The sequence below is a fragment of the Octopus sinensis genome, linkage group LG14, assembly GCF_006345805.1.
Source record: "Octopus sinensis linkage group LG14, ASM634580v1, whole genome shotgun sequence".
NCBI lineage: Eukaryota > Metazoa > Mollusca > Cephalopoda > Octopoda > Octopodidae > Octopus > Octopus sinensis.
In genome coordinates this window covers 26,556,588-26,569,575 of record NC_043010.1, presented here as the reverse complement: position 1 = coordinate 26,569,575, position 12,988 = coordinate 26,556,588, and positions in this window count along the sequence as shown.

The following is a 12,988-nucleotide window of genomic DNA, read 5'->3' as shown; positions in this document are numbered from 1 at the left end:
GGTGGATGCCCAAGTGACAAGAGATTGAAGAGAAGTGGATGGGAACAGGAAAGGTGGGTGGGTAGAAGTTGCAAGAGTGTATGGGGAGAGTGAGAGATGGTTAGAGATGGAGCTGGGAAGGATAATGAATGAGGAATAAAGGTGGAGGGGTGGTCGATGATAAATAGGAGTTAACTGATAATATGATAAATGGCAAGATGATAAATATGGAGGTAAGGTGGGGGAAGAGTAGGTGATAACAGCACAAGTAAGGTCAGCCGGTCAGATATAGAGAATGGTGGACAACAGTGTAGGGGTGATCAGTTACACACACACACACACACACACACACACACACACACACACACACGAGTTTGATGGTAGAGAGAGTAGGTGATGACTAAAGATTGGGTAGGGTCAGAGGTAGGAGTGGATGTAGAGGATGGTGGACAATAGTGGAGAGATGATCAATGATATATATGTATATGGGCTCAATGGAAGGTAGGGGAGAGGAGGTGATGGCTGTAGAGATTGGGTAGGTTTGTGAGGGGGAAATAGTGAATGGTGGGCAAGAGTGGGTGGGTGATCAATAATATGAGCTGGAGATAAAGTAGGGAAAGTAGGTGATGACTGGCAGTAAATAATGGGGTGAAGAGGAGCTGCATAATTGTAATAACATGCATGAATATCATGTTCTAATAAGATGTGTTCACAATGAAATGAAATTCATTCCAAAAAGAGAGTGTTTGTGAGGTGTGCAAGCATTTCTAAAACATTTGCCAATTAAATTTAAGAGAAAATGTTTTTTAAAAAATCTTTTATTTTATTTGCATAATAACTGTAATAATTAACTAAATTTATAAATAAAAGCGAGGCAAAAATAAATAAATTTTTGTTATTGTTATTTCAAAAAAATGGGAAAATTATGTTTGTTACAAAAAAGGAAAACAAAGATAAAATAGAACAGGAAATAATAAACAAATGAATTGAAAAATAAATTAATAGATTGTGAAAGTAAAAACAATTTATAAAATAAATATTACTATACATACATACATACATACATATATACATGCATACATATATATATATACATACCTGTGCCGGTGACACATAAAAAGCACCATCCGAACGTGGCCGTTGCCAGTGCAGCCTCCACTGGCTTCTGTGCCGGTGGCACATAAAAAGCACCATCCGAACGTGACCGATGCCAACCCCGCCTCGAATGGCTTCTGTGCCGGTGGCACATAAAAAGCACCATCCGAACGTGGCTGATGCCAGCACCGCCCCGACTGGCTTCTGTACCGGTGGCACATAAAAAGCACCATCTGAGCATGGCCGACGCCAGCACCGCCTCGGTGGCACATAAGAAGCACCAACCGATCGTGGGATCCCGGAACATCTCGCTGTGCTTGAGGAGACCTGTTGAGTCAAGTGCATGTACATGAACATCGAACCAAATATCAATGGAAACAGTAGTTGTGATACCTGTGCCGGTGACACATAAAAAGCACCATCCGAACGTGGCCGTTGCCAGTGCAGCCTCCACTGGCTTCTGTGCCGGTGGCACATAAAAAGCACCATCCAAACGTGACCGATGCCAACCCCGCCTCGAATGGCTTCTGTGCCGGTGGCACATAAAAAGCACCATCCGAACGTGGCCGATGCCAGCACCGCCCCGACTGGCTTCTGTGCCGGTGGCACACAAAAAGCACCATCTGATCGTGGGATCCCGGAACATCTCGCTGTGCTTGAGGAGACCTGTTGAGTCAAGAGCATGTACATAAACATCGAACCAAATATCAATGGAAACAGTAGTTGTGATACCTGTGCCGGTGACACATAAAAAGCACCATCCGAATGTGACCGATGCCAACCCTGCCTCGAATGGCTTCTGTGCCGGTGGCACATAAAAAGCACCATCCGAACGTGGCCGATGCCAGCACCGCCTTGACTGGCTTCTGTGCCGGTGGCACATAAAAAAAGCACCAACCGATCGTGGCCGATGCCAGACCCCTCTGGCACCTGTGCAGGTGGCACGTAAAAAGCACCCACAACACTCGCAGAGTGGTTGGCGTTAGGAAGGGCATCCAGCTGTAGAAACACTGCCAGATCAGACAGGATCCTGGGGCAGCCCCTGGCTCCCCAGACCCCGGTCAAACCGTCCAACCCGTGCTAGCGCGGAAAACGGACGTTAAACGATGATGATGATGATATATACAAGTATACAAGTATTCATATATGTGTGTGTGTGTATATATATATATTTGTTTATATATTATACACATGTTTATATATATATATATATATATATATATATATATATATATACACATACATATATACAGTGGTGGACCGGCCAGGTTTCCAGCTTGCCCAATGGCAAGTGGGACCCTGCACCATTAGAGTCCATATATGGGGGCCTATCCCCTCAAGTTTGAGAATTTTTTATTCACTCCTGGAAGAATGCATTAATTATTTCAGCCAGACTGTGTTTGTAGACAGTTGAAAAGAATACTTTTAACAAAAATAGATAAATAAATAAATGATAGCATTGTAGTTGTGGGTGGGCCCCCTTAGTCTCCTGGCAACCAATATTTTTAGACCCAGTCCCCACTGCATATCTCTATATATATAAAACTGAGAATGTGTGTCTGTCTGTCTGTGCATTTCCCTAAAACTTGAGAACTACACAACCAATTTCATTCAAATTTTACACATGCCTTACTTAGGGTCCATGTAGTTTCATGGGCAAAAACAAAATGTTCAACTTCTTGCCTAGGGCGAGCCCATAGCAATATCATATCTTCTCCACTATTTCAGTATTACATGTTAAAAGTGAAACAAAAACGTTTCTCTATTTTATGTCAGATATTTTCACTTTAACAATAAAAATAATAATAACAATTGAATTATATGTAATATGTAATAATTAAAATCAAACTAAAGTATAATATAATAATTAAATCGTAACATAACAATTAAAAGTAAAAGTAGCAATTGGTATAAAATTGCATCAATGACTTGAACTTGATTAAGTGGTTTCACATGAATGGGAATAAATTAAAAATAAAATTAGTGTGCAGAAATGGAATAGTCCAGATGGAGCTGTGCACATACCGTTTACCATGGCTTTTACATTAGATTATCGGCTAATTAGCTAGCATTAAGTATCTATATGATTTTTGGCTGTATGTAATGTCTGTTTTCTTGAACAGCCGCTTCTACTGAGTACTGCTGTTGGTTTATTTCTTATACATAAATGACTATAGCTTCAACTGTGTACTACTTTTTGATTCACCGTAAGGTTTGCTGTTATTATTATTACTGTTTAACTATTGTTATCACATTTGTTGGTTCTTCGTAAGGGAAACGTTGTTGTGTTGCATTTGTTAAATAATTGTAAACTGTAACCCTCCCCCTTTGGGAGAAGGACCTTCGGTTATTGTTTAAAAATTGAATTGTGTCTCTGTTTGGGGAAATTGACAATATTTTCACCATTTATACAGAAGCATTTTTGTTAGAATGCCTTCTATAGAAGAAAGTCCAAAAATGAATTTCGCTGCAGCCGTCGCGAAGTCATTAAAATTAAAATGGAAGAAATACAAACCTATTTCGGATTGATCACCGACAAAGACGGTGAATCTAGGATAACACCACCAAATGAAATAAAAAATTAAATTAAAGAAAAGACTATTGTCAATAAAGTATGCAATGTAGAGAAAAAAAAGATTTGAACACCTGGAGGAAAGCACCATCAAAAAGTGTCTTGGTGCGACTATGAAAGAGGCGGTAAATTCGCCACAATAGAAGCAAGGTTTGAGTCAATGGAGCGTGCAAGGGAGTACTCGACTCGAACCTTGCAAAGTGGAAATATTTTATCTTTACCTTCATATCTGGGACGTCCTACGTCCCAGATAAAAATTTAAAATGTCCCCCCAGAAGTAGAGGTAGGCTGGATTGTAGCCACACTTCTATACAAGAGGGAGGACAAGATACAATTGATCGAAATTGCAAGAGACGGGCCTACAATTCCAGTCTGTTATATATTTTGAGTATTGTTATCACTAGCAATATCAAGATATAACTTTCTATTTTGTATTTTATGTGTAGATGTATATATATAAATGTACATATAATATGTAAACATATATACATGCACTAGCACTATGACCCGGCAACGACGGGTCATAATGCTAGTAAGTATATAAATATATAAATGTCTTGCTTTGTAAAACTGCATTAGGTACGATTAGTGAAATTTTGGTAGTAATGACTTATGTCCCTCTTAGTGTGAGGCATTTATGTGTAATAATGCCCTCTATACAATATAAATTAATATTTTCAAAAGAAAGAAATTATTTTCGAATTTTTTTCTCTTATGAGGTTTTTCACGCTAACTACCTGATAATTTCTTGTTAAGATTCCTTATTAAGAAGTTATCCTTAATTGTTAAATATATATATATATATATATAATTATTAATTAGAGACAAAACCACTATTATGCAAATCAAACAAAGAAAGACTTAATCCAATACATAAAAAATTTTATATAAATTAAATAAAATTAAATTCGCCACTACAATTGTTTCGTGTCTCTTCTTTCAGTTCCCGTCTACCAAATCCACTCACAAGACACTACTTGCCCAAGGTGCCATGCAATGGGACCGAACCCGGAACCATGTGGTTGGTAAGCAAGCTACTTACAACACAGACACTCCTGTGCCTATGTCAAAATAGATATATAACCAAGGAGAAAGCAGTTATGAATAAACCAGGACAATTTCTTTTTACGGATAGCTACAATAATTCAAATGATTAAAGTTATTATCATTATTATTGTTGTTGTCGTCGTTGTTGCTATTGTTTCTGTTATCATTATTAATTAATTATGTAATCATTAATATTTCTAGTGGGGGGAATACCTTTAAAAAAATAGAGACTGTTTGTCTGTAAATGTGATTTTTTTTTCTCTTTATTTCTGATTGTGAAGCCATTGAGAGAGGGGGAGAGGAGAGGAAGATTGATAGACTGAACCAAAGAAGATACTGATTCCTAATGACGACCAAAGAAAAATTAGTCAAATGTTTGTTACTGTGTATGTAGGTATGTATGTATGTATGTATGTATGTATGTATGTATATATGTATGTATGTATGTATGTGTGGTAGAAGTGGTCTGTGTGTGTGTGTGTGCATTGTTAATGAATATGTAAATGCTTGTATGTGTACCTGTGTGTTGAAGTGTTAATGTGTGCATGTGTTTGAAGATGTGTGTAAATGTATTTCCATTGGTGGATGCATAAATATTTTAAAATGTTTTCGTTTGTAAGAATGATTTCTACATTTGTGTACCTGTGCATATGACGTATATGTGTGTGTATGTATATATATATATATATATATATATATATATATATATATACACACACACATATATATATATTAAGAGTCAGGGTATTATATGTACTTGTTTGCTAAAAAGAAGAGTTAAAACTCTCCAAAGCCATGCATCTCTCACTAACATGCACAGAGAATGTAGCAAATATACTGAAAATAAAAATATTCGTCCCCATTTATAAAACTGCAAAGAGGAGAGAGGATATCCCAGTATCAATTGATTTCACTTTCTGTGCCAAACTGACACTTAAAGCTCATCAGCTCGGCTTACTACGTAAACTATTTTTAACACATATATATATATATTGAGATGAAATCGTCGCAGATAGAGCTTTTCAGAGTGACCCCACAGCCAATGGTCTGGAGCAGGAGTGAAGAACAGCTCTTTCGAGAGGTTACACTTTGCGCTTATGATGTTGTGAGCGAGAATGAGATCACCACGGCAGCGGTGTTTCTTAAGAGAATAAAGGTCGAGCGTCTTCAGCCTTTCTTCATAAGACAAATGCTTGAGACCAAGAACCATGCGGGTAGCCAGCTTCTGGACTCTTTCAAGATGATGTATGTCTTTGAGGAGATAAGGAGAAGAGGCCTGAATCCCATACTCCAATATGGGTCTCACCAGCGTGACATAGAGCAATAGGAATATGGCTGCTGTGAGCATTCTGAATGACCGTCGAATCAAAAACAGAACTCCGCGTGCTTTGTTGGCAGCATGGACGCACTGGGCTGAAAGCGAAAAGAAAGAATCCACCAAAATACCCAGGTCCTTTACCTGGTCGGTCCTCTCCAGCAGCAGACGACCCGGCTCGAAATCAAGTTGAGTTGCAGGAGAGGAGCCAACAGGCAGATGACAGTACTTTGACACGTTCAGACACAGGTCTCATTCGTTAGGCCATCTCCAAACTTGGTGGAGGCATCGATGAAGATCATCTATATCAGTGCGAGGAGCGACCAGTTTGACATCATCGGCAAATAGAAGGGTGTGTTGCGTGAGGTCGTCAGGCAAGTCATTTATGAAGACTAAAAACAATAAGGGCCCAAGCACTGAACCTTGAAGCATGCCACTGCTCGAACTGGAGACGTCGGACAGTGAACCATTAACTTAGACTTGGAAGGAGCGATCTGAGAGGAAGGCACCAACCCATCGTACAAAATATCCGGATGGAAACTATATGCTTGAAGCTTGACAAGTAATAGGCAGTAGTTAACTGAGTCAAAAGCTTTGGAAAAGTCCTATAAAACAATGTCAACAGCATCACCATCATCCAGGGTATGCATCACCAATTCTTCCATTACCAGTAAGTTGGTCAAGCATGATCTCTTCGGCACGAAGCCGTGTTGGGAATCAGAGATAGAGGCTGTGTTTTGGAGGCTGTGTTATTTAATAATAAATAAGTTACTTATATGCCTGCAATAGACAGACACACAAATAGATAGATAGAGAGATATACATACATACCTATGTATGTATGTATGTTTAGACAGATAGATAAATAGATATACATATGTATGTATATATGTATGTATATATGTATTTATGTATGTATAGATAGATAGACATACATATGTATGTATGTATATATAATTTGGATGTTGAAAATTTGGCGCCAATATTGTCCTGTCTCCACCCATGCAAGTCTGCAAAAGTAGATGTTAAAATGATGATGATGAATTTGATGAATATTTATGTGTATTTGTGTGTGTGTGTTCTAGTGATTTCCCTCACCCCCACCCCCAACCACCACCACCACCACTTGCGCTGCCACCATTTATACTTTGGTTTTTCGCTTATCTCCATTTATTTGTTAATTGCTTCCATTGTTATAATTAACTCCTGTTGCTTATTGCTTTTGAAACAATGAGCCGATGTTGCAGCTTTTGTTGCTCTTGTTGCTGTTATTATTGCTACTGTTTAAGACGGCAAGCTGACAGGACCGTTAGCATTCCAAGCAAAATGCTTAGCAGTGTTTCATCTGCCTTTTATGGTTTGCGCTCTGAGTTCAAATTCCCCTGGGTCAACTTTGCCTGTAATCCTTTCAGGGTCAGTTACATACTGAGGCCAATTGTAGAAAGGTTCTTAATCATTATCATTAATATTGCTATTATTTGTATTGACAAGATCATTATTAGAGTATCAGGCAAAACGCTCAGTGTCTTTTCTTCTGGTGATTTATGTTCAAAGTTCAAATATTGTCAAAGTCTGTTTTGCCGTCCCTTCTTTCATGGTTGATAAAATGAATACCATCTGAGCATAGGTTTGCAGGATTGGATGCAAATTAAGAAGCATCATCATCATCATCATCATCATCTTCATCGTCATCATCACCATCCTTGTCGCTGTCCTCATTCTCATCATCATTATCTGCATCATCATCACCAACCTCCACCTCCTCCTTCTGCTTCACCTCCTCCTCATCATCATTACCATTCTTGTCCTGTCCTCATTCTCATCATCATCATCATCTGCATCATCATCATTACCAACCTCCACCACCACCTCCTCCTACTCCTCATCGTTGTTGCCATAGTTATCGTCACTGTTTTCATTGTCGTTGTCCCCTCCCCTCCCCTCTTTCTCATCATTGCCGTCGTCATCATCATCATCATCTCCTTCCCCTCCTCATCATCATCATCATTATCACTATCAGTATTTATCTATTTTTCGGTTGTTATTTCCGTTCTCTTCAGCGTTCCTTCTTGCTTGTAGTGGGTATGTGTGTGTATGCACGTATGCATACCTGTGCATGTGTTTGCATGTACGTGCATTCATCCAGCTTCCATATGCATGCACATGTGTGTGCATGTGTGTGTGTGCAGGTATGTGCATGTACGAATGTGTGTATGATTCACACCATTATTTGTCATGCCATCAAGACTATATCTATTTCTATTATTAATTTCTCAGTCCTGCCTGTCTGAGACTTATATAAATCCACATTAATTTAATAATGCTCTCGTGAAGGTTTCCAAGCACCAAAAGTGGGCGGCAGTAGCAGCAGCAGCAGTGGCAGCAGCAGAGGTGGTAGGTGAGGATTGTGGGTGGGGGAAGGGGAAGGTTCCAGCTTCCAACAGTATTTCCTGAGAATAGCAAATAGCAATAATAACAGGGAAGATATCAAATAGTCTTTTTTTTTCGTTTTTTTTCCTTTTTCATTCAGTGTAAGACCAAACCATTTTTTATTAGTATTTTTCTTTTTCTTTTGATTGATTGATTCAGGTTTGATTGATTCAGTTTCAATATATTCCAAGCTAAAAACAGAGAACTTCTATTACAGCAGCTCTCAACCAGTTTTTACCTGTGAACCCCTTTGATTCACAGAGGGACTCTCATCACCATTTGATATTTTTAAAATCCTCTTATTACAATTTTATAATTAAGTATCATTAGGAATTGTATGACCAAAGTTGTTAACATATTCTGTGTACTGTACAAGTATAACAAATTTATTGCACAAAGATTTTAAAGACAGAATCTTATATGAGCCCTTAAAAGTCACATGGCCCCTGGTTGAGAACCCCTGCAACAAATAACAGACAAAACTCCATCAAATAATAAATCACTGATGTCTTAAAGACAGAAGTTTGTATTCAGCAATGTTAAGTTCTAGACAAGGAATCAGTAAACTTCATATATCATTGACTTCTTCTTGGAATCATTGATAATTCATCAACTCCCATCATTTAAATTTCTAAAATAACATTTAAAAACATATAATTAATAAAAAAGTTTCTTGATTTAAAAACAATAATTCTTTCACTATTTTCTATCATTAATGCTTTTTAATAAGAAATATTTAAAGAAATTTAATGAAAACGCTAAACAAAATTGATGAAGAACAATATGAATTCAATCCTGTTTATACTGATAGAGGTGCAGACAATGGCTGTGTGGTTAAGAAGTTTGCTTTGCAATCATGGGCTTTCAGGTTCAACCACACTATACTGTCCCTGGAGCAAGTGTTTTCTACTCTATAACCCTGGGCTGACTAATGCCTTGTGAGGGAATTTTGTAGACAGAAACTGTGTAGAAGGCCATTATATCTATCCATCTATCTATCTACCTATCTATCTTATCTATCTCTGTATGTATGTAAGGCACACTGGGCAGTTTCTCAGGGACCTCAAGAGTCTAGGGGTCCAATTCTGACCTATGTTGGGGCATGCTGCCAATATGAAATACTATAGGGTACACTGCACTGATTGGCCCAGGGGCTTATAATGGGAGTAAAATGACTCTCACATATATAGGTTTGTATACATACATGTATGAATGTATGTGTATGTATGTATGTATGTATGTATGTATGTATGTATGTATGTATGTATGTATGTATGTATGTATGTATGTATGTATGTATGTATGTATGTATGTGTGTATGTATTCATGCATGTATGCTGTTGTGTGTATCTGTTATTTGTGTTTGTCCACACCACCACTCAACAACCAATGTTGATTTGTTTACATCCCCATAAACTTAGCAGTTCTGTCAAAAAGACAGGCCCATAGAATAAATACTAGATTTTGAAATAAGAACTGGAGTCAATCTGTTCCCCTAAACTCTTCAAAGCAAGTCAATGTTGCAGCATGGCCACAGTCAAGCGACTGAAACGAGTGAAAGACCAAAGTGTTACAAGCCAACTTTTTAAGCCTGCAAAATATCATTGCAAATCTAGGAGGATAAAATGCAAACCTTTAACATCAAGTAATTAAGCAGATCTTAATAATCACTGAACATTATTTGCTGTAGTGGCCACAAATATTTCCAACCAACACTTGTGTTTGGTGAACATATTTATCTTATTAGCATATTAACACAGAATGTCAAAATAAGTGGTGTGACCTTATAGTCTTTCATTTAAAATCCCCAAAATCTAGGCTTATTTAGGTCTACATTTTGGCCTACCAGTAGCCTGTTGTATGTTTATCAGTGATGACTTGTTGAATGTGCCTGACTAAGAATTTGGAGCTAAAAATCTTGAGACATGCCAGGTCGGTTTGTATGCTGCAGTTTATAGTACTCTGAATCATGTGTTGGTTGGTATATGTGCAGGTTATAAATCAGCTTTGGCTGAAAATAAGAAACATGTACACTGTCACATATATATGCCATCACATATGCATATGTAAATATGTATATATATATTGTTGTATATTTACCATTGTATACATACCACCACATATATATAATTAGATATATGTCATTGTGTGTGTGTGTGTGTGTATATATATATATATGCTTCTCAACCACATGGTTCTGGGTTCAGTCCCTCTGTGTGGCATCTTGGGCAAGTGTCTTCTACTATAGCCTTGAAAGAAACTGAAAGAAGCCCGTCATTTGTGTGTGTGTGTGTGTGTGTGTGTGTGGTGTGTGTGTGTGTGTGTGTGTGTGTGTGTGTTTGTGTGTGTGTGTATTTGTGTGTGTCCCCATCATTGCTTGACAACTGATGGTGGTGTGTTTATGTCCCACTAACTTAATAGGTTGGCAAAAGAGGCCGATAGAATAAGTACTAGGCTTACAAAGAATATGTCTTGGGGTCGATCTGTTCTACTAAAGGTGCAGTCAAATGACTGAAATAAGTAATAGAATAAAAGAATATATATATATATATATATTTCTGTAGAAGAGTGTAGGCTCAAAACGTAAAAAACTTTTTCTATTCCTGAGCGTTATACTAATACATCTGTTTGTTTTGTACACCACCTGTCTTCATCTTTTCTTTTTTCATAAACTCTCCCTATATATATATATATATATATATATATATATATATATATATATATACATATGTGTGTGTATGTGTGTGTGCGTGTATACAAATGTTATATGATTGAGTAGATTAACCATGTTATACATCACTGGTCACAATGCACTTTGTGTCATTTTAGCTTTTGCACAATGCCACCCTGCTGGCTGGGTGAGCAGGCCTACATCCCCTACCTCTTCCTGGTCAGAAGGCTATTTTTTCCGAGGGTTACTCATTTACAGCTGAGTAGACAGGAGCAATGTGAAATGAAGTGTCTTGCTCAAGAACACAATGTGCAATTGGTCTGGGAATCAAAACCATGATCTCACAATTGAGAGTGCAAAATGCTGAACCACTAGGTCATGTGCTTTTGTATTGGGTCATCCTATAAATAATGCAGTTTTTTCAAATGTCAGAGAGAGACAGGATAACCTACCTGCATCAACTGGCTATAAAAGCAGGTTGTAATTTTACCTTCTACTTATTCTTAGTGCAAGTTTTGAAGAGTGCAGTTCGATTTTAGCAGTTATTTTTTCAAAGCTATAATGGAAGTGACAAAGGAGCATATTCGGCATATTTTGCTTTATGAGTTCAATAAAGGCAACAATGCAATGGAAAGTGTGAGAAATATGAATTTGTGTATATGGGGATCGAACAATAAGCATAAACCAGTGTCAACGGTGGTTCCAGAAATTCTGAGCCAGAACCTACAGCCTAGAAAACAAGTCTCATCCTGGAAGATCTATAGAGCTCAACGAGGACATTCTGCAAACCCTGCTGGAACGAAATCCCAACACAACTGTTGAGGAACTAGCAGAGAAGCTTGGATTTGGTCATTCAACTATTCATTGGCACTTGTGTGCCATTGGAAAAGTCAGTAAATTGGGTCAATGGGTTCCTCACAAACTTCTCAAGTCTAATCAAACACAGAGAGTGAAAGTGTTCTTCTTTGCAGTCACATCTCATGAATGAACCTTTTTTGGATGGAATAGTGACTAGTTCTCTATAAAAATGTCAAGTGCCGAAGACAGTGGATAGGGAAAGGAGAAATACTGGCACCCTAGGCTAAAGAAAGTCTTCACCTACATAAGGTGTTGTTATATGTTTGGAGGAAATAAAGCCTTATGGCAGGGATACAAAATTTCACAGCCACTGGGAGGAATATAGATGTTGCATGGTCAACGGCTGAACCAAGAAAGAAAGATCAGGATTGGCCGAACACCGGTCACATGGGGAGAGAAGAGAGAGAGGTAGAGGCAGAGGGACAGAAGAAATAAGGAGGGGCAAGAAAAAGTGAAGTGAAAAGAGGAGGGTAAGTGAGCATGAAGAGAAGGCAGGGAAATGTGAGAGGGGGAATGAAAGAACAAATAGCGAAATGAACGAATAAGCGTGAAAGGGCTGATAGAAAGAAAGAATAGAGTCATACAAGATTTACATAAATATATACTTACATACAAGAAACCAAAGTGTACGTACACTGCTATATATATATATACATACAAAATGGGACAAGAACGCAAAACATCCAAACATTTAGGTGATACAAAAAAAGGGACATACATACACATACACACTATCACATATATTGTACATATACCATCCCGTGTATACAATTTCAGGAATAAACATGGCCATGTTTTTATGATGTTTATGTTGCAGGTTCAGGAGTCCAGATTTGATCTGGAATGCGCAAAATATTCGGGCAAGTATCTTCCACCTGAACCTTGGGGACACTCAAGCCTTGTGGATGAAATTAGGGGAGACAGAAACTGTATAGAAGCCCATCAGACAAACTGTGTCAGTTGTAGTGCAGCAGATTTTAACTCCCTTGTAAACAAAACCACCACTGCTACAGTCACCACC